The sequence below is a fragment of the Zalophus californianus genome, chromosome 11 (genome assembly GCF_009762305.2).
Source record: "Zalophus californianus isolate mZalCal1 chromosome 11, mZalCal1.pri.v2, whole genome shotgun sequence".
Lineage (NCBI taxonomy): Eukaryota > Metazoa > Chordata > Mammalia > Carnivora > Otariidae > Zalophus > Zalophus californianus.
In genome coordinates this window covers 47,030,337-47,055,846 of record NC_045605.1, presented here as the reverse complement: position 1 = coordinate 47,055,846, position 25,510 = coordinate 47,030,337, and the positions used below count along the sequence as shown (strand labels likewise).

The 25,510-nt window shown below is 37.9% G+C and overlaps 1 protein-coding gene across 9 annotated transcripts in view; it reads right to left on the bottom strand.

The window, feature by feature from the left end:
• Window positions 1–25,510, bottom strand: part of DLG2 (discs large MAGUK scaffold protein 2) — a 2,208,086-nt gene that overhangs the window by 1,745,354 nt on the left and 437,222 nt on the right. The gene's annotated exons all lie outside the window — the stretch shown is intronic.

The following is a 25,510-nucleotide window of genomic DNA, read 5'->3' as shown; positions in this document are numbered from 1 at the left end:
GATTCTATCAGGTTTTACCTCAGTCCTGCCTTTTCCAAGCTACCTAGTTCCTCTTACAAAGTACCCAAATTCTAATCCCCTCATCATTTGAGTGCTCTAGGCTAGCTCTTCTCTATTTTCTTTTCCTTGTGGTCAAACAGCTCCAAAAAATTTCCAGATAGGATATTTCATTTCATTACCAGTAGTATACATAGACAAATGGACATCTTTCTTTGCCTTCAGTCATACCTTAGGATAAGTTCATCTACCAGAAAAGTGGTCACTAGCACCTACCCCCATTCCTCTAAGCCTTTTATAAATATGGATTTTCTCCCTAGGGAATTATTACATGAATACATCCATACAATATGTCATATACAATTTCAGATAATAACAAAATGCATGAAAACCACCCAAAGATCTATAAACTGATTCTTAAACAGGGATATGAATCAGAAGCACCTAGAGAAAATTAATATAAGAACCTATAAACAAATATATGTCTGAAACACTCTAGTAAACTCCGAAGGAGGTGAGGTTTAATGAAACACAAGCAAACGTATTTTTTTAGTTTCATAGGTGATTCTAATGTACTTACCAAATTAAGAAGTACTGCCCAAGGGCAGCTGGGTCCCTAATTTAAAAATCCTTATACCATATAGCATATATATATAAACTCTATTTAAATTAGGAAAAATTCTGGGAAGTACAATTTCATATACTCTGGTTTTGTAACAAAGAAATGTATAATCACCACACAAGTATGATTACTTTAGATGAAATATTAACTCTTTGTGACTATCTTTAAATATTCATTTTTCCTTTGGAAGAAAATTTTTACACTAGTAGCTTCATAAAAGCTAGCAAACTCTATCCAGTTGACCTCCTTTTTATACTTAGAGAGACTGGAAGCATAGAAGGTAAAGTGACTGCTCAAAGTCATAAAATTAATAACAAAGGACATTTGAATCCCAGCCCCTTGACTTCCATTCCAGTGGTACTTCCATTATCTTACAATTTATTTGACAATAAATGAGAAGTACTACACCCAGGTACTTTGGAGACTGGAGTTTCATCCTATGTGAATGTTTTCAGAAGCAGAATTGTAAGAAAAAAAATATTCAAAGTTTGCCTTATTTTAATTTTCTCTAGGGATTGCTAATTAGATAATATGTAAAGTAGGCAACCCTGACTGAGAAAATAGATGAGCCAGTGGTGTGCTGGCCAGTGTTTAATAGTCTGGTTCCCTCGGAACAGAAGCCCTGATGAGTGCAGACTGCTTATTTCCATGGTATAAATATTCCCACCATGAGCAATTTCAAGCTACCAACATGATGTCAATCAGGTGGCAAAATTCCTTGAAATTTAAAAACCAGTTTCACTAGCTGATTACAAGCTGGTTCTAGCACACCACTGAAGCTAGGTTCTTTTTTTCTCCAGACCTGAGGCTGACTTGAACATTTACTTGATAGAATTCTGGGGATTTCATTAGGACAATGCACTGAAGAGCTTTAAGAATAGATATATGGTTAGCATGGATAATTATCATGAAATTAGAGTACTTTATCTAAACTGCATGGAAACAGTAGCTTTTTCTTGCAATTTCCCCCAGCCAAATACTAAAGAAATTACTAGGTCTTCACACACACAATTCTCTTGATAGAAGTAATATTTAAGAGAACAGAAACCAAGTGTAAGCACCCTTTTGTGAGATCCACATGAAAGGAATCAACTGTATCTGTTTCATTTTGCCAGTTGTATTCTGCTCATAAAACACAACGAAACAGCTATATCTACACAAAGTCTGAATATTTCTCTCTCTCTACCTTGTAAAGATTAAAAAAAACAGGATAGATTTAAAATGTCTTGTGAAAAGAATGCAGGCACTAGAGTGCTAGATCTCTATGTAATAGGAGAACCATATAATTTGGTGGGCCTTTTTCAAGTATAATTGAACCTTGTTTTTTACAACTGACATACTACTAAAATGATATGTGTGTGTTACATTGTAAAAAGTCAGGTTACATTTTAAATCCATGGTTCTATTTTTTCTATTTGATCTTAGATATCTTTGGAAATCTAAAGAAAACTATGAACCTTTTTACATAAAATACACATAATTGTATTTGCAGAAAATTTTGTATAAAATGTTAAAGTATTGACAGACATTCTGTAACTCAACCATGGACTTCTGGACCCACAAGAAGAACCTATATTTTAAGAGTATTAGGAAATCTTGACCTTCAAAGAAAACCCAAGATGATTACTTTAGAAAGGCAATGAAATTATCTGTTAAAAAAAAAAGCAACCACCTTAGTTTATATTTTCTTTAAATTAATCTTTTATTTATTTATTTCTAAGACCCATTTACTCATTTTAGAGAGAGAGAGAGTGTGTGTGTGTGAGCCAGGGAAGGGACAGAGGGAGAGGAGAAGACTCCCTGCTAAGCAGGAAGCCCCACACAGAGCTTGATCTCATGACCCTGAGATCATGACCCGAGCTGGAACCAAGACTCAGACAACTGACTGAGCCACCCAGGTGCCCCAATCTTTTATTTTTGAGTTGAAAGACAGAGTCACAGGTATGAAGAGCTAAAGGGATCTACATAGATCAAATACCACAAGTCCCTTATTTTACAATGAGAAGACAGAAATTCCAAGCACTGAACCAACTAGAACAAAGTCTCCAACACTAGGAAGCTCCAGGCCATTGTATAATGGGTATATAGCTCTGGTTATCAGGAGCCCTGAATTCTAGTCAAGTCCTGACATTTATGATCTACATGGTCTTGGCACATAATGTAGCCTCTCTGGTATTTCCTCAGGTAAAACTTAGTTATACTACAAAGTTGTTAAAAGGATTAAATAAGATGATATTTGTGAAAGCAGTAAATATTAAAATGTCACATAACAAGTTAATAAGATCATAATTATGCTATGGAATGGGAGAAAATATTTGCAAATCATGTATCTGATAAGGGGTTAATTTCCAAAATGCATATATTAAAAAAACTCATACAATTCAATAGCAAAAAACCAAACAATTAAAAATTGGGCAGAGGATCTGAACAGACTTTCCAAAGAAGACAATACAGATGTCCCACAGATACCCAAAAAGGTGTTCAACATCACTAATCATTGGGGAAATGCAAATCAAAACCACAATGAGATATCACCTCCCTGTGTTAGAATGGTTTTTATCAAAAAGACAAGAAATAACAAGTGTTGGCAAGAATGTGGAAAAAAGAGAACCCTTGTGCACTGCTGATAGAAATGTAATTTGGTGCAGCCCCTATGGAAAACAGTATGAAGTTTCCTCAAAAACTGAAAAATAGAACTACTATATGATCCAGCAATTCTACTTTCGGGTATTTATCCAAAGGAAGTGAAATCAGGACATCAAAAAGACATCTGCACTTCCATGTTCATTGCAACACTATTTACAATAGCCAAGATATAGAAAAACCTAAGTGTCTATCAATGAATAAATGGATAAGGAAGATGTGATATGTACTTTATCTATCATCTATCATCTATCTGTCTATCATCATCTATCAATCATCTGTCTACCTACACAAAAAGGAATATCATTCAGCCATGAGAAAGAATAAAACCCTGTCATTTGCAACATGGATGGAACTTGAAGGCATTATGCTAAGTGAAATAAGTCAGACAAAGAAAGACAAATACTGTATGATCTCATTTATATGTGGAACCTTCAAAAATAAACAACAACAAAATAAACTCATAAATACAGAGAACAGATTGGAGATTGCCAGACATGGGGGAAGGGGCAAAAATGGGTAAAAGTGGTCAAAAGTACAATAAGTCCTGGGGATATAATATATGCATAGTGGGTATAGCTAATAAGAAGTCCATCATCATACATAGTTATAACTTTTTTTATGATGAAAACTTAAAAGAATAGATCTTAAAATTATGGTGATCATTTTCATATATATACACATATATATGTATATAATCATTATGTGGTATACCTAAAACCAATATAGTGTTCTATGTCAATTATATCTCAATTAAAAAAATAAAAAATTGATAATATCCAGTGGTGGCAAAGGTGTACAGTAATGGATACAATCTCATAGGAAGACTATTTCTACTAAAATTTTGGCTTCATTTCTGGTTATCCTGTAAAAATACATATTGAACTAAGATGCCTGTATAAGGTTATGCATTGTAGCACTGTTTATAATAGTAAAAAACTGAAAATAATCAAAATATCCCTCAAAGAAAAATAGCTAATTCCTTCCATTTCTATTTTTTGGAACAGTTTGAAAAGGATAGGTATTAATTATTCTTTAAATGTTTGGTAGAATTCCCCTGGGAAGCCATCTGGCCCTGGGCTCTTATTTGTTGGGATATTTTTGATTACTGCTTCAATTTCATTAGTGATTATGGGTGTGTTTAGGTTTTCTATTTCTTCCTGGTTCAGTTTTGGTAGTTGATACATCTCTAGGAATGCATCCATTTCTTCCAGGTTATCTAATTTGCTGACATAGAGTTGCTCATAATATGTTCTGATAATTGTTTGTATTTCTTTGGTGTTGGTTGTGATCTCTCCTCTTTCATTCATGATTTTATTTATTTGGGTGATTTCTCTTTTCTTTTTGGTAAGTCTGGCCAGGGGTTTAATCACACAGGCAGCAACCTCTTCGACCTCAGCCGCAGCAACTTCTTCCTAGAAACATCGCCAAAGGCAAGGGAAGCAAGGGCAACAATGAACTATTGGGATTTCATCAAGATAAAAAGACTCTGCACAGCAAAGGAAACAGTCAACAAAACAAAAAGACAACTGACAGAATGGGAGAAAATATTTGCAAATGACATATCAGATAAAGGGCTAGTATCCAAAATCTATAAAGAACTTATCAAACTCAACACCCAAAGAACAAATAATCCAATCAAGAAGTGGGCAGAAGACATGAACAGACATTTTTCCAAAGACATCTAAATGGCCAACAGACACATGAAAAAGTGCTCAACTCACTCAGCATCAGGGAAATCCAAATCAAAACCTCGATGAGATACCACCTCACACCCGTCAGAATGGCTAAAATTAACAAGTCAGGAAATGACAGATGTTGGCGGGGATGCGGAGAAAGGGGAACCCTCCCACACTGTTGGTGGTAATGCAAGCTTGTGCAACCACTCTGAAAAACAGTATGGAGGTTCCTCAAAAGCTGAAAATAGACCTACCCTATGACCCAGCAATTGCATTACTGGGTATTTACCCCAGAGATACAAATGTAGTGATCCAAAGGGGTATGTGCACCCTGATGTTTATAGCAGCAATGTCCACAATAGCTAAACTATGGAAAGAGCCAAGATGTCCATCAACAGATGAATGGATAAAGAAAGTGTGGTATATATATATATATATATATATATATATATATATATATATATATATATATATATATATAAAATATTATGCAGCCATCAAAAAAAGAAATCTTACCATTTGCAACAACGTGGATGGAACAGGAAGGTGTTATGCCAAGTGAAATAAGTCAATCAGAGAAAGTCATGTATCATATGATCTCACTGATATGAGGAATTCTTAATCTCAGGAAACAGAGTTGCTGGAGTGGTGGGGGGGTGGGAGGGATGGGGTGGCTAGGTGATAGACATTGGAAAGGGTATGCGCTATGGTGAGTGCTGTGCATTGTGTAAGACTGATGAATCACAGACCAGTACCTCTGAAACAAATAATACATTATATGTTTAAAAAAAAAAGAAGAAGAAGAAGAAGAAGATAGTAGGAAGGGAAAAATGAAGGGGGGGAAAATCAGAAGGGGAGATGAACCATGAGAGACTATGGACTCTGAGAAACAAACAGAGTTCTAGAGGGGAGGGTGTGGGGGGATGGGTTAGCCTGGTGATGGGTATTAAAGAGGGCATGTATTGAATGGAGCACTGGGTGTTATACACAAACAATGAATCATGGAACACTACATCAAAAACTAATGATATAAGGTATGGTGATTAACATAACATCATAAAATAAAATTAAAAAAAAGATTTTCAAGGCCCAATCTTTTCATTCTCAATTTTTCCAAATGTAATACAAAATATTTGCATCCCTTTATTCTTTAACCAATAGGGCCAATGTTTTCTAGTAGAAAGACAAGGATTTGACACCGGGTAGATCTGAGTTGAAATTTTAGCTCTGTTTCAAATCATGTGACATTGGGCAAGTCATTTATCTACTTTGAGCCTCAGATTCCATTTTGGCAAAAATGGAGTTATTGATATTGCTTTGATATAATGAATATGAAAGCACCCATACATGGCATATAAACAATACATACTTCATTACCAAAAATGTTGAAATGAGATTTCCAGATTTTATAAAACAAAATAAAATGGGAAATCACCTCAATTTGTAATGGGATGGATTTATACTCTATTCTTTCTTAAAAGTCAGAAAGTTCTACTCTATTATCATTATCATTAAAGTCCAGTGGCATGACATGTATTCCTTGTCCTCAAAAAAGCAAAAATCAAGGATTCACTTATGTAATTTCAATTTCCTCTGGGCAGTGTTTTTTCAAAGCTACCGTTATCATAGTTCTAGTAGGATAATTCATTATCTCATATTTGACTGGACATTTCATCAAACACATTTCACTGTTGAGACAACTTGTCAGTGGTATTCAATTTGCTGTCTCATCAGCAATATAGTGTATAGTAATTAAATTTTTATCATGATAACATTTCAACCCTATTGCTCATGCATAATTCATATTTTATATGTCAAACATCAACCACACATATATTGTGCTAATGAGCATGGAAAAGAGTTTACTCTCTCAAATATCTTCTCAGAACCTACAAACAACACCATTCTTTTTTTTTTTTAGATTTTATTTATTTGAGAGAGAGCACATGTGTGAACAAAAAGGGGGGGGGGAGAATCTCAAGCAGACTCCATGCTGAGCACAGAGCCCACTGGGGGCTCAATCTCATGACCCATGAGATCATGACCTGAACAAAAACCAAGAGTCAGAGGCTTAACCAACTGAGCCACCCATATGCCCCAACTGCATTCTTTCTCTAGGGGCAAGGCTAGCCAAAGGCACAATTGTAAAATATAAGCCCTGCCTCCCCAGCCTACCTCCCAAGAATCCTCTGACACCCAAGCTACCCAGTTCACGTTTAACAAATTCCCTCTAAAGTCCTAATGATTTCAAAAAAAACAAAAAAAATTGGAAGTCTTATTCATCTTTAGCTCAAGCAATACTCCTCTTTCTGCATTTTTTAATTTCCTCAATAGTAGCACCTAAGCTACTGATTTATAGATTGACCTTCCCATCTTTTTTTAGTTACTTGAGGGTAAGTTCAAGTCTTTTTCTAATTGTAGTTTTCTAAGTGATTAGCACAATACTTGGCACATAGATATTTAAATTTATTAAATTGAAATGGATTGATTTTATATTCTAAAAGAACATTTGAATTTTGAAAGAAACATGCAAAGAACGAAAACTTATATTCCACATACACATATCTTGGCACCTAGATGAAGGATATATTTATAAAGGGGGTAGAGAGTAGAACTCTCCTAACACTATTCAAATCATATCAAACTATAAATGAACTGGGTTTTTTTTAAGATTTATTTATTTATTTATTTGACAGAGAGACAGCGAGAGAGGGAACACAAGCAGGGGGAGTGGGAGAGGTAGAAGCCAGCTTCCTGCAGAGCAGGGAGCCCAATGCGGGGCTCGATCCCAGGAGCCTGGGATCATGACCTGAGCAGAAGGCAGATGCTTAACAACTGTTTTACCCACTCACCTGTCTCTCCAACCTCATCTTTACCTCTAGACTCCAACCAAAATTTCCCTCTACCTGATTGCCCTTCCATTCCCTCTGCATCTGATAAACTGCTTCCTAACCTTCAAAATCCATGTCAAGGGAGCCTGGGTGGCTCAGATGGTTAAACATCTGCCTTCAGCTCAGGTCATGATCCCGGGGTCCTGGGATCGAGTCGCGCATCGGGCTCCTTGCTCAACAGGGAGTCTGCTTCTCCCTCTCCCTTTGCCTCTCCCCCTGCTTGTTCTCTCTCTGTCTCTCTCAAATGAATAAATAAAAATCTTAAAAAAAAAATCCATCTCAAAAGGGGTGCCTGAGTGGCTCAGTCTGTTAAGCATCTGCTTTCGGCTCAGGTCATGATCTCGGAGTCCTGGGATTGAGTCCCATGTCAGTCTTCCTACTCAGTGAGGAGTCTGCTTCTCCCACCCCCTCTCCCTCTCTGCTCCCCTGCTCCTGCTCTCTCTCTCAAATAAATAAATAAAATCTTAAAAAAAAGTCATTTCCTCCAAAAAGCCATCTCTGATTACCTCAAACATTCACTACCTCTTCTGAATTTCCACAGTACTCTCTTTAAACACTAGTAATGAAGTGCCAACTGTGTGCATTGTATGAAACATTTTCAAATTTACTTTTTTTTCTTGTAACAACCATACAAAATAGATGTTCACTTCATTCTGAAAAAAGTGGAGGTTCAGAGGAATTAAGTAACCTACCGAAGGTCACACAGGTAGTAATCCACAAGACAAGAATTCAAACTAGACTCTCTGACTCCAAAGCATATATTTTCCCTGTATCACATAGATTCTGAATAAATGACTGAATGAATGATGACCTTGGCAAAGAATAGCATATTTTCATGAGCACACAAGTGACTAAGGTAAATAAATTCCAAATTTTACCTTCTTTTTTCACATTTAATATTTGATATATTAGAGTGCATTAAGATGCTTGTGTTAAGATAACTAAGGCATGTGGCAAAGAACACATCACAATTTGGTTGTAATCCCCTCAGAATCATGACAAAGACCTCCTATTGTAACTGAGCATTTTACAATGCGGTTTCCCAATTCAAAACCCCAGTGTTAAGCCAGCCTCATTATATGTTATTTCCATTTAAGCCCTTTCTGATCACATTTTCCTTAGTTATCAGCCCCAGTGGTCTCAACAGGGAACTATAACATGCCTAAAATGTCTGCTGAGACAGGTTAAATGAATTTCAGTTAAGAGACTAATATTATTAACATTATATGATAACTTGCAATCATCAGTCAAATAAGATCAGTTACCAGAGGACCAAGGAGGTCTTAGTAAGAGATGAACCACAAAATCTGCACACTCCCTGTTCAATGGGTTTATAACATAAATGGGCAATTGCCAACAAGGGAGGCACAGAGGGGCTCTCCAGGGAGAGGTGAGAAGGAGTCCTTTAATTGTTCTTGTCCTTAATGAAAAAGGCTTATGTGAAAAACAAGCTCAAAAGCACTCCCTCATCTATCCTCCCACAATATGTACATGACCTCTCTGCAAGCCACTGGGTTAATACATGGATATTGAAAGGCAACTGTGGTTCAGGGTTCTAACATGGATTCTAGTCCTCAGTCTGCCACTGACTTATTCTGTCACCTTGATCTATTCTTCTCCTAGAGTCCTTATCTCTTCACCCATAAAATTAAAAGATCACACCAGCTCAATCTAAGACCCTTCAAGTCTAAAATACAATGCTTTATCATTTTTAAAATATTTTATTCATTTATTTGACAGAGAGAGAGAACACAAGGAGGGGGAATGGGAGACAGAGAAGCAGTCTCCCCACTGAGCAGGGAGCCCAATGAGGGTGCTCAATCCCAGGACCCTGGGATCAAAACCCAGGCCAAAGGCAGACACTTAACTCACTGAGCCATCCAGGTGCCCTACTTAATTATTGAATACAAATACCTCCTGAGTGAAGTTCAATTTTCCCCACTGTCTGTTTTCAAACTGACATCAGTGTTGGCAACCTACCCCAGTATTGATCCTTCTGGTACTAAGCAAAGATGCTGGTACAAGAAGGCATTGAAGAGCAAGGAGCAGAATTATTTTTATAATTTTGATTTAATGTCTCCAGTACTTCTCTTCACTTATGGCACAAAGAAACTGGTCCCTTAACTGAAATTCATTTATGTGATCTAAAAGGCCCTTCAGGATTTGGCCTTCCAATACTTCTCTGATTTCATCTCCTACCGCATCCCCCTTTCCCCCCACCACTCCTCTTCAGCCATCCTGCCCTCCTTGCTGTGCTTCCATCACACTAGGCAGATTTCTTTGAATCTTTTCTCCCCCACCCCCCATAACTGCCTAGTTTGCTCTCTCACTTCCTATATCAGTAAGGTCTGTCCTCACCACCATCTCCTCCCACTCTACGTTCCATATCCTCCATCCTGACTTTATTTTTTCTCCTGAGCATTGATCACTATCTAATTATGTATATTGTTGATTGCCTATTTTCCCCAGGAGAATGTAAACTCTGTAAGACAGAGGATTTTTGGTGTTTTTAGTTTCCTTCCATATTTCCAGTGCCTGCCTGCTGCTTGGGGGACAGAGCAATTAAACTCCTTTTACTGAAAATGTTCTTATATCTCTTCCTTTTTTTTTAAACTCTATCTCACCACAGTCACTTCTATCTCCAGAGAGTCCTTTAAAATTCCCTTCTATCCATTCAGTCATCCAACCTCCATCTTCTTTATGCTACATTCTTCTATATTATAACATGTGATACACATTCTATCTTGCATTGTAGTTATTAATGAACATGCTTTATCTCTCTTGCCAGAATTCTAAGTGTCCCAGAATACAAAATTCTTTCCTGTATCCCCCACAAGACCTAAAAGAGTGCCTTACACAAAGTAGAGAATTGTGTATTTTTACTCATTAGTGGATATAACTTATTCGAGTTCCAGATAATTTCCCACTTATTTCAGTATAACCAAATCCATTACAAAAAGACAAGGTTGGCCTGATTCTGTCTGTGCTTCTCAAGCTTCTCCTCTAACTCAGAGCTGCACTCTACCACTGCATAGCAGTGCTCATTACCAGCTGATGCCACTGACTGACTCAAAAGGGAAAGAGTAGTATCATAGTATCTGAAGAAGTGGCTGCATAGTGGTCTAAAGAGGTATAACTTCAAGCACCTGGAGGAGAGAGGTAAGGCTCTGAGAAGAAATACAATGTCCAAAAGTAACACTGGTTGCTGGAGAAACAGTCCTGGCAGACAGGTTAGCTGAACCTGAGACTATGGGCGGTAGCTTAGAAGCACCAGAGGAAAGCATGGTTTTAAGCAGATCAAAAACTCTTCAGATAATAGGCTTCTCTTAAACAAAATGAGTAAGGAAACAGAAAATAATCCTAATACATTTCTACCATACAACCCCTGTAATTAGAAACCACCATCAATACTATCACCATCTTATATAAAGCAGAAAATTAACACCCCCCCAAAGAAAGGACAAGGAAGAGAAATATTGATAAAAAGATGGAGAAGGAAATGAAGCAATGTTAGGGAAAGGGAAGAAGAGTGGTAAGTCAGCATTCTAGAACTACAGATTTCAGTTCATAAGGCCCTTAGTCTGCGTTTGCATTTTTGTAAACACACACACATTCTCTCTCTCTCTCTCTCCTACACACACACACACACACACACACACGCACACGCACATTCTCTTTGTCTCTCATACACACATACACACATACACACACATGCACACATATGCACTCACACACACACACATACACTAGTTTACGAGATGCCATGAGGGCAGAAGCATGGTGGAAAGCAAATAGATTTTTTTTTAAGATTTTATTAATTTATTTGACAGAAAGAGAGACAGCAAGAGAAGAAACACAAGCAGGGGCAGAGGGAGGAGAAGCAGGCTCTCCACTGAGCAAGGAGGCCGATGTGGGGCTCAATACCAGGACCCTGGATCATGACCTGAGCCAAAGGCAGACGCTTAACAACTGAGCCACCCAGGTGCCCCAAGAAAATGGATTTTAAGTTAGAAGTCTTGCCTGGGTCTGAGTCCCATTTCTATCTCTCATCACAACTGATTTGCTGATCATTGAAAACAGACTGTACTACCACTAATGTCAGAAAAAGTGTAGAGGACAAACAAGTCTGTGGTTGTGTAAATCAATCTAACCTGAAAATTTTAGCAATCAGGCCTACAGGAGTAACAAAAAACAATACTCTGCATTTCTGCATCTGCTCTCAAAAAATTTCAAAGCACTCATACCTATGATCTCTTTATTTTCTTCATTACAACCTTTATACATCTAAGGAATTGAGAAGTTAAATGCCAAGGTCATAAAGCTAATTGATGACTTGCATCTCAATGTTCTTTCTATTAAATAGCAGGGAGAAAAGTTGATTAAATAGAAAACATCTCTCACTAGACTACCCTAATTGTCCCTTTGTGTCTTCAAGGCCAGAAATTAGCAAGTAACCTGACAAAGTAAGGTGAAAATTGCTTACTGCCCTCTCTACCAAAGGTGAGTAGGCAGGCTTTGCTGTAATTATGTAAAGTAAATACCTGATTTAACTTCCTGCTTTATTTCATTGCTGTCTGGATGTTTGCTATTTTTTTATATGAGCTCCTAAGCAGGGAATGAAGGAAAAAGGAAAGAAAAAATGTAAATAAATGTAAAAATATTAGGATTTGGCACAATGATTCCAAACAGTCTCTCAGAGTGAAGCTGTTTATACATCTGTAGTGGATGTATGTAAGAGGAAGTGTAGGGTTCTGCCTATCCTCAGAGCAGAAGGTGATGCGTTCAAGGGAAGAATAAGGAAGGAAGGGGAGGACAATTCATACTATTGCAGGCCTCAGGTCATATTTCCTCTTTAAGTTCCCAAGTCTAGCTCAAGCCCCTCAGCAAAAGAGAATATGAGGTCTGCACCCCATTTGTTCCTTCTGAAAATCCATCTTATCATAACTTAGCTTCAGGACCCTGCTAAATTCCAGGGTAGAACAAGAAAAGTACTCCAGCCCATGAAGCTCACTCTTGTGTCCCACCGTGACACCCCCATAAAAGTAGAATGTGGAGATTCCGCACCTTCCCAGTCCACTCCCACTACTACCTCTCTGGCTCAGCTCTGACCTTTACTACTGGAATAGTCTCATGGCTCTTCTAATTTCCCCAAGTCTCAGTCCCTCAAATCCTTTCTTCACACTATTTCAAAATTCACATTCCTAAAGTATATAGCTGATCCCTACCACACTCTGCAAAATCCTCTCAAAATCTCCCAACTGCATAAAAAATAAGGTTAAAATTCTACCTACCCATCTCTCCCTACATCTCCCTGCCTCCCATTAGGGAACACTTCACTGTGGCCTATCAGATTCACAAACTTGACTCATATCTTCTCACCTATCACCATGCTTACCCTTTTCCTTGGGCCTAGAATACCCTCCCCAATTACTTACTTCTCATCTTTGTAACATCTGTTTCCCCTCTTATCTGAAATTTCACCTTGATCCTAAAAATTTCCTGTGCTAGTATCTAAAACTTCTTAACTACAGATGACAAAGTTGGCTCAGCACTTTGGAGAACCACATAAAAGTACCTTTAAAATTTGTTGAGGGGCACCTGGGTGGCTCAGTCAGTTAAGCGTCTGACTCGGTTTCAGCTCAGGTCATGATCTCAGGGTTGTGAGACTGAGCCCCACATTGGGCTCTGCACTTGGCTCAGAGTCTGTTTGAGATTCTCTGGTTCTGCCTCTCCCTCTGCCTCTCTCCTCACTCATGCGTGCACACTCTCTCTCTCTCTCTCTCTCTCTCTCTCTCTCTGAAATAAATAAATAAATAAAATCTTTAAAATTTGTTGAAAATATCTTCACAAATTAGGAAACTTGCTTTGTTCCTTATTTAAACAAGACTAAGAAATACTCTATAATAAATATTCAGTGACTAAGAGATCTGTGGCTAAGGTTTTTCAATTCCCATTGCCTGGCTATTCTGAATGGTAAATCTCTTAACAAAAATAGAGAGGTTTCTGGGTAAAACAAATGCTCTATGTTTTTTTACGATGAGAGCTTATCTAAGTCAGATCTAACTGCAAATATCAATTCCATTTGTATTTGTATTCTGAAGGACCTATCACAGTGACCTATTTTCATATAGTGGAGAATGAGTTAAGAATGTGATTGCTTTTGCAAGGAAATGAAATTAAAACTCCAAGAATGGTATTAGGAGCAATAAATAAATCAAACATTATTTTCTGTAAACAAAGGTTCATGATACAAGACTGCTGAAATATGTGCATATTTATAAAGTCTTTTTTTGTAGATGTTTGATGCTGTAAGTCCATTGTGTATATATAAAAATTATTGACCAGTTGAGTCTTTATGACGGGTATTATAGGTGGTTAATTATTATTTACTGATGGTTACTGATGAAAATAAATTTAAAATATAAGTGTTTGTTGAATCCTTTGTAAATTTTTTTCTCAAATGCTTTTATTTCATTCATTCAACCACCATATATAAAGAGCACATTCTAGGCGCAAAGGACTTAAAATATAAAGAGAAACAAAATACAGTGTCTGTCCTCAAGAATCCTAGAGGCTAGAGAAAGAGAAGGATAATTAAATAGATCAATGATGTAAAAATAATTTGAAAGTTTAAAAAAAGTAAAAGTAAATTTAAAAGACAGTCACACTGTAATTCTTTTAAAAAGAAAGGCAGTGGGATAACACAGGATCATATAACTAGCTCGTCTTGGTAACTTCAGACTTTACATTCCTAGCAATTTTTAGCAATGGCAGAAAATAAGCCTTCCTAGTCATGGAAAGAATAATGTAGGTGACCTGAAAGAATTCAATAGATTTAAAATCCAACAGTGAGGCTGAAGACATATATAATGTCATTAATATAACTTTTTTGTTGTTGTTCATGTATTCTGTCTCCTATACAGGTTTTTGACCAGGAATTTTCTGCCAGCTTTGTGGGTAATTATGAAGGATTCAGAGGTAAGTTTATTCAGTTTTCTATCTCAAGTTATCTATTTATTTTTATTTTTTCCTTTAAATTTTTTATTGTTATGTTAATCACCATACATTACATCATTAGTTTTTGATGTAGTGTTCCATGATTCATTCTTTGTGCATAATACCCAGTGATCGATGCAGAACATGCCCTCCTTAATACCCATCACCAGGCTAACATAGGCCCCCATGCCCCTCCCCTCTAGAACCCTCAGTTAGTTTTTCAGAGTCCATCATCTCTCATGGTTCGTCTCCCCCTACGATTTCCCCCCCTTCATTCTTCCCCTCCTGCTATCTTCTTCTATTTTTTTTTATTTTCTTAACATATATTCCATTATTTGTTTCAGAGGTACATATCTGTGATTCAACAGTCTTGTACAATTCATAGCACCCACCATAGCACATACCCTCCCCAATGTCTATCACCCAGCCATCCCAACCCTCCCACACCACCCCCACTCCAGCAACCCTCAGTTTGTTTCCTGAGATTAAGAATTCCTCATATCAGTGAGGTCATATGATACATGTCTTTCTCTGATTGACTTATTTCACTCAGCATAACACCCTCCAGTTCCAACCACATCATTGCAAATGGCAAGATCTCATTCCTTGATGGCTGCATAATATTCCATTGTGTATATATATATACCACTTCATCTTTATCCATTCATCTGTCCATGGACATCTTGGCTCTTTCCACAGTTTGGCTATTGTGGACATTGCTGCTATAAACATCGGGGTCCATGTACCCCTTTGATCCCTACATTTGTATCTTTGGGGTAAATACCCACTAGGGCAATTGCTGGATCGTATGGTAGCTCTATTTTCAACTTTTTGAGGAACCTCCATACTGTTTTCCAGAGTGCTTGCACAAGCTTGCATTCCCACCAACAGTGTAGGAGGGTTCCCCTTTCTCCACATACCTGCCAACATCTGTCGTTTCCTGACTTGTTAATTTTAGCCATTCTGACTGGTATGAGGTGGTATCTCATTGAGGTTTTGCTTTGGATTTCCCTGATGCCGAGCGATGTTGAGCACTTTTGCATGTGTCTGTTGGTCTTTTGGATGTCTTCTTTGGAAAAATGTCTGTTCGTGTCTTATGCCCATTTCCTGATCGGATTATTTGTTCTTTGGGCATTGAGTTTGAGAAACTCTTTATAGATTTTGGATACTAGCCCTTTATCTGATATGTCATTTACAAATATCTTCTCCCATTGTGTGAGTTGTTTTTTGGTGTGTTGACTGTTTCTTTTGCTGTGCAAAAGCTTTTTATCTTGATGAAGTCCCAATGGTTCATTTTTGCCCTTGCTTCCCTTGCCTTTGGCGATGTTTCTAGGAAGAAGTGGCTGTGGCTGAGGTTGAAGAGGTTGCTACCTGTGTTCTCCTTTAGGATTTTGATGGACTCCTGTCTCACGTTAAGGTCTTTCAACCATTTGGAGTCTATTTTTGTGTGTGGTGTAAGGAAATGGTCCAGTTTCATTCTGCATGTGGCTGTCCAATTTTCCCAACACCATTTGTTGAAGAGACTGTCTTTATTCCATTGGACATTCTTTCCTGCTTTGTCAAAGATGAGTTGACCATAGAGTTGAGGGTCCATTTCTGGGCTCTCTATTCTGTTCCATCGGTCTATGTGTCTGTTTTTGTGCCAGTACCATAGTGTCATGATGATGACAGCTTTGTAATAGAGCTGGAAGTCCAGAATTGTGATTCCACCAGCTTTGCTTTTCTTTTTCAACATTCCTCTGGCTATTCAGGGTCTTTTCTGGTTCCATACAAATTTTAGGATTATTTGTTCCATTTCTTTGAAAAAAGTGGATGGTATTTTGATGGGGATTGCATTGAATGTGTAGTTGGCTCTAGGTAGCATTGACATCTTCATGATATTTGTTCTTCCAGTCCATGAGCATGGATTTTTCTTTGTGTCTTTCTCAATTTCTTTCATGAGTATTTTATAGTTTTCTGAGTACATATCCTTTGCCTCTTTGGTTAAATTTGTTCCTAGGTATCTTATGGTTTTGGGTGCAATTGTAAATGGGATCGACTCCTTGATTTGTCTCTCTTCTGTCTTGTTGGTGGTGTATAGGAATGCCACTGATTTCTGTGCGATTTTTTATCATGCCACTTTACTTAATTCCTGTATGAGTTCTAGCAGTTTGGGGGTGGAGTCTTTTGGGTTTTCCACATAAAGGATTCTATCATCTGCAAACAGTGAGAGTTTGACTTCTTCTTTGCCAATTTGGATGTCTTTGATTTCCCTTTGTTGTCTGATTGCTGTGGCTAGGACTTCTAAAACTATGTTGAATAGCAGTACTAATAGTGGACATTCCTGCCACGTTCCGGACCTCAGGGGGAAAACTTTCAGTTTTTCCCCATTGAGATGATATCCACTGTAGGTTTTTCACAGATGGCTTTTATGATATTGAGGTATGTACCTTCTATCTCTATCCTCTGAAGAATTTTGATCAAGAAAGGATGCTAGACTTTGTCAAAAGATTTTTCTGCATCTATTGAGAGGATCATATGATTCTTGTTCTTCCTTTGATAATGTATTGTATCACATTGATTGATTTGCGGATGTTGAACCAACCTTGAAGCCCAGGGATAAATCCCACTTGGTCGTGGTGAATAATCCTTTTAATGTAGTGTTGTAACTTATTGGCTAGTATTTTGGTGAGAATGTTTACATCCATGTTCATCAAGGATATTGGTCTGTAATTCTCCTTTTTGATGGGGTCTTTGTCTGGTTTTGGGACCAAGGTAACGGTGGCCTCCTATAATGAGTTTGGAAGTTTTCCTTCCACTTCCATTTTTTGGAACAGTTTCAGAAGGATAGGTATTAATTTTTCTTTAAATGCTTGGTAATTTCCCCTGGGAAGCCATCTGGCCCTAGGTTTTTGAATATTGGGAGATTTTTGATGACTGCTTCAAATTCCTTAGTGGTTATAGGTCTGTTCAGGTTTTCTGTTTCTTCCTGGTTCAGTTTTGGTAGTTGATACATCTCTAGGAATGTATCCACTTCTTCCAGGTTATCTAATTTGCTGGCATAGAGTTGCTCATAATATGTTCTTATAATTGTTTGTATTCCTTGGGTGTTGGTTGTGATCTCTCCTCTTTCATTCATGATTTTGTTGATTTGGGTCATTGCTCTTTTCTTTTTGATAAGCCTGGCCAGGGGTTTATCAATCTTGTTAATTCTTTCAAAGAACCAGCTCATAGTTTTGTTGATCTGTTCTATTCTTCTTTTGGTTTCTATTTCATTGATTTCTGCTCGGATCTTTACTATTTCTCTTCTCCTGCTGGGTTTTGGCTTCACTTCCTGTTTTTTTCTCTAGCTCCTTTAGGTGTAGGGTTAGTTTGTGTATTTGAGACCTTTCTTGTTTCTTGAGAAAGGCTTGTATTGCTATGTACTTTCCTCTTAGGACTGCCTTTGCTGTATCCCAAAGATTTTGAACAGTTGTGTTTTCATTTTCATTGGTTTCCATGAATATTTTTAATTCTTCTTTAATTTCCTGCTTGACCCATTTATTCTTTAGTAGGATGCTCTTTAGCCTCCATGTATTTGAGTTCTTTCCGACTTCCCTCTTGTGATTGAGTTCTAGTTTCAAAGCACTGTGGTCTGAAAATATGCAGGGAATGATCCCAATCTTTTAGTACTGGTTGAGACCTGATCTGTGACCTAGGATGTGAACAATTCTGGAGAATGTTCCATGGGCACTAGAGAAGAATGTGTTTTTTGTTGCTTTGGGATGGAATGTTCTGAATATATCTGCGAAGTCCATCTGTTCCAGTGTGTCATTTAAAGTCTTTATTTCCTTGTTGATCTTTTGCTTAGATGATCTGTCCATTTCAGTGAGTGGGGTGTTAAAGTCCCCCATTATTGTATTGTTGTCATTGTGTTTCTTTGCTTTTGTTATTAATTGCCTTATATAATTGGCTGCTCCTATGTTAGGGGCATAGATATTTACAATTGTTAGATCTTCTTGTTGGATAGACCCTTTAAGTAGGATATAATGTTCTTCCTCATGTCTTATTACAGTCTTTGTTTTAAAATCTAATTTGTCTGATATAAGGATTGGCACCCCAGCTTTCTTCTGGTGTCCATTAGAATGGTAAATGGTTTTTCCACCCCCTCATTTTCAATCTGGGGGTGTCTTTGGGTCTAAAATGAGTCTCTTGCAGACAGCATATGGATGGGTCTTGTTTTTTAATCCAATCTGATAGCCTGTGTCTTTTGATTGGGGCATTTAGCCCACTTACATTCAGGGTAACTATTGAAAGATATGAATTTAGTGCCATTGTATTGCCTGTAAGGTGACTTTGACTTATATTGTCTGTGTTCCTTTCTGGTCTACGCCTCTTTTAGGCTCTCTCTTTGCTTAGAGGACCCCTTTCAATATTTCTTGTAGGGCTGGTTTCGTGTTTGCAAATTCCTTTAGTTTTTGCTTGTCCTGGAAGCTTTTTATCTCTCCTTCTATTTTCAATGATAGCCGAGCTGGATATAGTTTTCTTGGCTGCATATTTTTCTCGTTTAGTGCTGTGAATATATCACGCCTGTCCTTTCTGGTCTGCCAGGTCTCTGTGGATAGGTCTGTTACCAATCTAATGTTTCTACCATTGTAGGTTACATATCTCTTCTCCCGAGCTGCTTGCAGGATTTTCTCTTTGTCTCTGAGCCTCTTAAGTTTTACTATTAGATGTTGGGGTGTTGACCTATTTTTATTGATTTTGAGAGGGGTTCTCTGTGCCTCCTGGATTTTGATGTCTGTTTCCTTCCCCACATTAGGGACGTTCTCTGTTATAATTTGCTGCAATATACCTTCTGCCCCTCTCTCTCTTTCTTCTTCTCCTGGGATCCCAATTATTCTAATGTTGTTTTGTCTCATGGTATTGTTTATCTCTCAAATTCTACCCTCATGATCCAGTAATTTTTTATCTCTTTTTCTCAGCTTCTTTATTTTCCATCATTTGGTCTTCTATATCACTGATTCTCTTTTCTGCCCCATTTATCCTAGCAGTTAGTGCCCCCATTTTTGATTGCACCTCATTAATAGCCTTTTTGATTTCGACTTGGTTAGATTTAGTTCTTTTATTTCTCCAGAAAGGGTTTCTCTAGTAACTTCCATGCTTTTTTCAAGCCCAGCTAGTATCTTTTAAATCACGATTCTAAACTCTAGGTCTGACATTGTACTAATGTCCATATTGAGTAAGTCCCTGGCAGATGGTACTACCTCTTGTTCTTTTTGTTGAGGTGATTTTTTCCATCTTATCATATTGCCCAGAGGAGAACAGATGAATGAGAGAACAAAATGCTAACAGGGGAACAACATCCTCAGAAAATATACTCTAAGCAAATCAGAAAAGACCTGAAACCAGGGGAATAGAAAGGGAAAGAAAGAAAAAAGAAAGGGAAAAAAGAAAAAAAAGAAAAACATAAAAACAAAGAAAAACAGAACAAAACAAAAAAAATGGAATATGATCAAATATGATCAGGCTTGTGCATAGATCAGTGCCACACACTAGATTTTGGGTGTATTTTGGTCTGTTAGAATAAAGTGCCTCCCAAAATTTTAAAGAAAGAAAGACTTATATATGTACAAAATAAGGGTTGATACGATCAAGGGATGGAATATGACTGTAGAGATGAAAATTATAAAAAATTTTATAAAAGGAATTAATAAGATAAGAAGTTGGTTGAAAAAAGAAAGAAGATTTAAAAAAAAAAGAAAGAAAGAAAAAAGGGGGGGAGAGAATGTGATCAGGCAGGAGACTAGAACAAAGCCATGCACTAGAGATTTAGGGTATATTTTGATCTGTTAGAAGAAACTGTATCTCAAAATTTTAAAGAAAGAACAACTTATATATATGTGCCAAAAATAAGGGTAACTACTATGAAGGGATAGAATATGACTCTAAAAATGAAAAATAAAAAATGTTTTTTTAAAAAAGGGATTGATAAGATGTTGGTTCAAAAAGGGGAAAAGAAAATTCAAAAAAAAAAAAAGACAGTTAAAAAATTAACTTTGAAAGACTAAAGAATCACAGTAAAAAAGCCATGAATTCTATGTGCAGTATTGCCCTGTGCTGGAGTTCTGCTGTTCTCATCGATCAGTAAACTTGGTCTTGGCTGGCTGTTCTTGCTGATCTTCTGGGGGATGGGCCTGTTGCCGGGGTTCCCAAATGTCTTTGCTGGATGCAGAATTGCCCTGCCCTTGTTGGTCTGGCTAAGTAATCTGCTCGGGTTTGCTCTTGGGACCTTTTGTTCCCTGCAAGCTTTCAGTACAGCTTTGGAGGATGAGAGTGAAAATGGCAGCCTCGCAATCTCGACCCTGGAGGAGCCGAGAACTCGGGGCCCCACTCCTCAGTGCGCCCCCAGAGAAAAGCAGTCAATCACTCCCATCTCCCCCGTCTCTGGCTGCCCTCTGTGCTCACCTAGCCTGTGACTGAGCATTTCTATCTCTGGCACCCGACCCTGTGTGGAGTCTCCAAACCCAGCAGATCCCTGCAGTCACTCCCACGCCACTCCTCCCAGGGGAGGAAGGGGAGTCTCCCCAGATCTACCACTTGTTGGGTCCCTGCAGGAGGAAGAGTGGTGACTGTGCCGCAGATCACGGTTTATGGCAACCCCGAGCTGAGAGCCCATGCCTTGGCTCCGTCTCTGCAGCAGGCTTCCCCACTCTGTTACCCAGGAGCTCTGCCACACTCAGGCACCCCCCGGTCTTTCTATGACCCTGAGGGTCCTGAGACCACACTGTCCTGCAAGGGTTCCACCCCCCGCTTAGCCACTGGAGTAACGATCCTCAGTGGAGCCGACTTCTAAATGTTCAGATTTTGTGCTCCACTGCTCTATCACTTGCCAGAAGCGGCCAACGGACCCCCCCCCCCCCCGCTGTCTATCCTCCCGAATATCACCTCGGATTCACTTCTCCGCACGTCCTACCTTCCAGAAAGTGGTCGCTTTTCTGTTGAGAGTTGCTATTCTTTTCTTTGATCTCCTGTTGAGTTCGTAGGTGTTCAGAATGGTTTGATCCCTATCCAGCTGAATTTTGAGACCAGATGAAATCCAGGTCTCCTACTCCTCCACCATCTTGCTCTGCCCCCTGAAGTTATCTATTTATTTTTAAAGATTCATTTATTTATTTGAGAGAGAGAGAAGGAGAGAGCGCCCAAGTGAGTGGGGCAGAGTCAGAGGGAAAGAGAGAAAATCTCTAATGGACTTCCCGCTGAGCATGGAGCCCAAAGCAAGCCTTGATCCCACAACTCTGAGATCATAACCTGAGCCAAAATCAAGAGTCAGATGCTTCACTGACTCAGCCACCCAAGTGCCCCTCTACCTCAAGTTATTCAAAATCTTATACAACTTCATGTTGATTTTCATGGCATTAGAAGGTTTGGAAAATGGGAATCAAGCTCATTTGATTTAGGTGGATAGCTGAATAGAAAAGTAAACCACAGAACCTTAGAGTCAGTCACCTAGCTGAGAAGTCCTCTCAGGGTCAAAATATCTGTTAAAATAATTCATATTTGTACAGTGCTTTATAAGAATTTTCAAATACTTTTATTTCATATTATTCCAAAAAGAATGTGATATTAGTAAAGTGAATATTAACCTCCAGAGGAGACTAAGAGTCCGAAAGATATAATTGCAAGGTTTAAAAAGAAACAGGACTGTGATATGAACTCATATTCAAGATTCCAATCCAATGTATGTTCTACTACCACAAAATTCCCTAAGTGTGATACCTTTTAAATGGTTATATTTCAGATCCCACAACCCAGCATCTCTCTCTCCCTCTCTTCCCCACCCCTCACACATACACACTTAATCTCTAAAAAGTGAAATTTTCACTTTAATTTCACTAAAAAGTGAAATTCTGAATTATAAGCCTTTATAATGACTCCCATTTTTAAAAAGAATATGTCTTTGTATAACAAGGAAATTTCCCTCCTTTCCTATCCTTGTCCAGAACCAATCAACTAAACACCAGAATCTGTAGAATCCCAGGTCTCTAAACTACCAGTTGATTTCCCGGATATTATCCTATCCTATCTTAGTTAGAACCCTCTTTATGTCTCACCTGGATTATTACAGGTTATTTCTACTGCCACAATCTTCAACTGCAACCCCTCTGCCACAAGCTACTATAGCAGAATTCTGTTCCTTTGCACATATTTTTCTCTGCCTACAAAGCTATTCCCTTCTCCATGCATCTGGCTTATTCAGAAATTACCACTTCAGAAAATCAGAAATTTTCTGACCCTCCATTCCCCCAAGCTCATTACAATAATTTTCTATTTACTGCTTGGCTTTTGCCAGTAGGCTATGAACAACTAGAGGACAGGAAGAACTGGGTCATTTATTATCACCTAACACACTGTCTGATGCTCAAAAAATGTTTGCACAATGAATCAATGGCTGAATGAATGAACTCAATTCCTGTGTGTATTAGTTTCCTTGGATGCTAAAACAAATTACTGTAAATTTGGTGGCAAAAAAAAAAAAATACGGAAATTTATTTCTCACAGTTCTGGAGGTTAGAAGTCCAAAGTCAGTATGTCAGCAGGACCATGCTCTCTTTAAAGGTTCTAGAGGAGGATCCTTCCTTGCCTTTTCCTAGCTTCTGGTGGTTACTGGCAACCTTCGTGTTCTGTGACTTGTCGACATGTCACTGTAATCTCTGCCTCTGTCATCACATGGCATTCTCCCTGTGCGTCTCTGTCCAAATTTCCCTGTTATAAAGACATCAGCTATTGGATTAGAGCATACCCTAATCCAGTATGACCCCATTTTAACAAGATTACATCTGCAAAGACCCTATTTCTAAATAAGATTACATTCACAGTTCTCAGTGGATATGAATTTGGGAGGAATGGTATTTAGCCTAGTCTACTAAATTACAACTGCAGAGAAAAAAATTTTCTGAAATTCTGCATCTGGAGCATGGTACCTAAGCAACCTGCCCAACAACATTTGATCTGACATATGGGTCAGAGCATTATTTATGAAACAGAAATTTACCACAGGAAATTATAACTGTTGCAGAGTTCATTCACTCATTCATCAAACATTTACTGAGTGCCTACGACATGTCAGGTACTGTTCTAAATGCTAGGGATACAGCAGCAAACAAAGCACACAAAAATCTCTGCCATTATGAAGTTTATGCCAAGAGGTCAGAGGAGACAGACAATAAACAAAATAAATAAGAAAACTCTGCTCGTGGTGCCAAATTTTGGTAAGTGCAATGGAGAAATACTAAGCAGGTAGTAGGGACAGGAAAGTTGGGTGGAGTGACATGCTGTAATGTTCAAAGAGATGATTAAACAAGGCTTCACCAAGAAGGTGATACTTAAGACCTGAATGAGGTAAGACAGCAGCTTTAAGGATATTTGGAAGATATAGTCTAGGTAGTAGAATAGTAAACGCAAAGTCCTTGGGGTAGGAGTATGCCTTGGGCTGTTAAGAGATACAGCAAGTAGGCCTGGGTGACGAGTACGGAGAGGAGGGGAGACCAGTAAGAGATGAAATCTCAGGGGTAATGGAGGACAATAGAGAGAATACAATGGTCTTACTCTCCCCGATATCAACTCAGTGGTCATTGCAAAACACTCACATTCCTAGTTTCTACAGAAGGAATATTTTGAGTTCTTAAAAAATAAATTTCACCAAATCAAATAGGAGAAAATAATCTTACTTTACAAGACTGAAACTTCTATGCTCATTAAATATTAAGATTCAAACTTTTTTAGTGTCCTTCATCTCTCTGTCTTACCATTAGGAAATTCAAAACAATGTATCTATCTGGATTATAATAAACAAATTTTTACTTTTAGGTAAATCACCTTTCTATCATTTAAAAAATTACTTTCTAGGACGCCATATCAGTCTAGTGATGAGGCTTGAATTATCTCAACTTGTCTTCTCAAAATGACCATCAAATTATTTTCCTTAAACAAAAAGTTGATTTCCTGATTCTCTTCAGTTTTGTCTAAATTTTCAGAATACAGTTAGAATCTTATCTGGTGCACATTATGGGAGAATTTAATAGAAAAATGTCTTTAATAAAAAGTCAAAATCTGTTTTTATGGTGATCTCAAGCTTACAAAATCCTTTCCCATGATAACAAACTACTTTAAGAAAACAATGTTCTGAGTACATACATGTTTTATTTCATCCTTACATCAATCCCCTGATAAGAATTATCTTGTCTATTTTGTAGATGAGGAAACTGAGGCTCAAAGAGGAGTAGTGGTCTATTCAAGGTTATATGCAGTGGCAGAAGAAGTCTTGACTATTTGTGCCTGACATCAAAGCCTTTGCTCTGAAACTCTGGGCTCTTGAGCCTCCTTTATATTTTTATCTCATGTAATTCTCCCCACAACCCTATGAGTTCACATTATATCTGAAATACCCAGCACACATCTTCAAAGAAGTTAAATTATATGCCCTATGTCACATAGCTATTTAGTGATAGGTTCATCCACTCATTTATTCATTCATTTGTTCAACAAATATTTATAATGTACCTACTCTGCTAAGCACTGGACATACATAGGGAAGAAAATACCTACTCTTTGGGAATTTAGTCTAAAGAGAGAGTTTCACAATGGTAATCAACATTAATTAAATGCTTATGAGCCAATCACTATTCTAAGCATTTTACTGGTATTATCTCATTTAATATTCA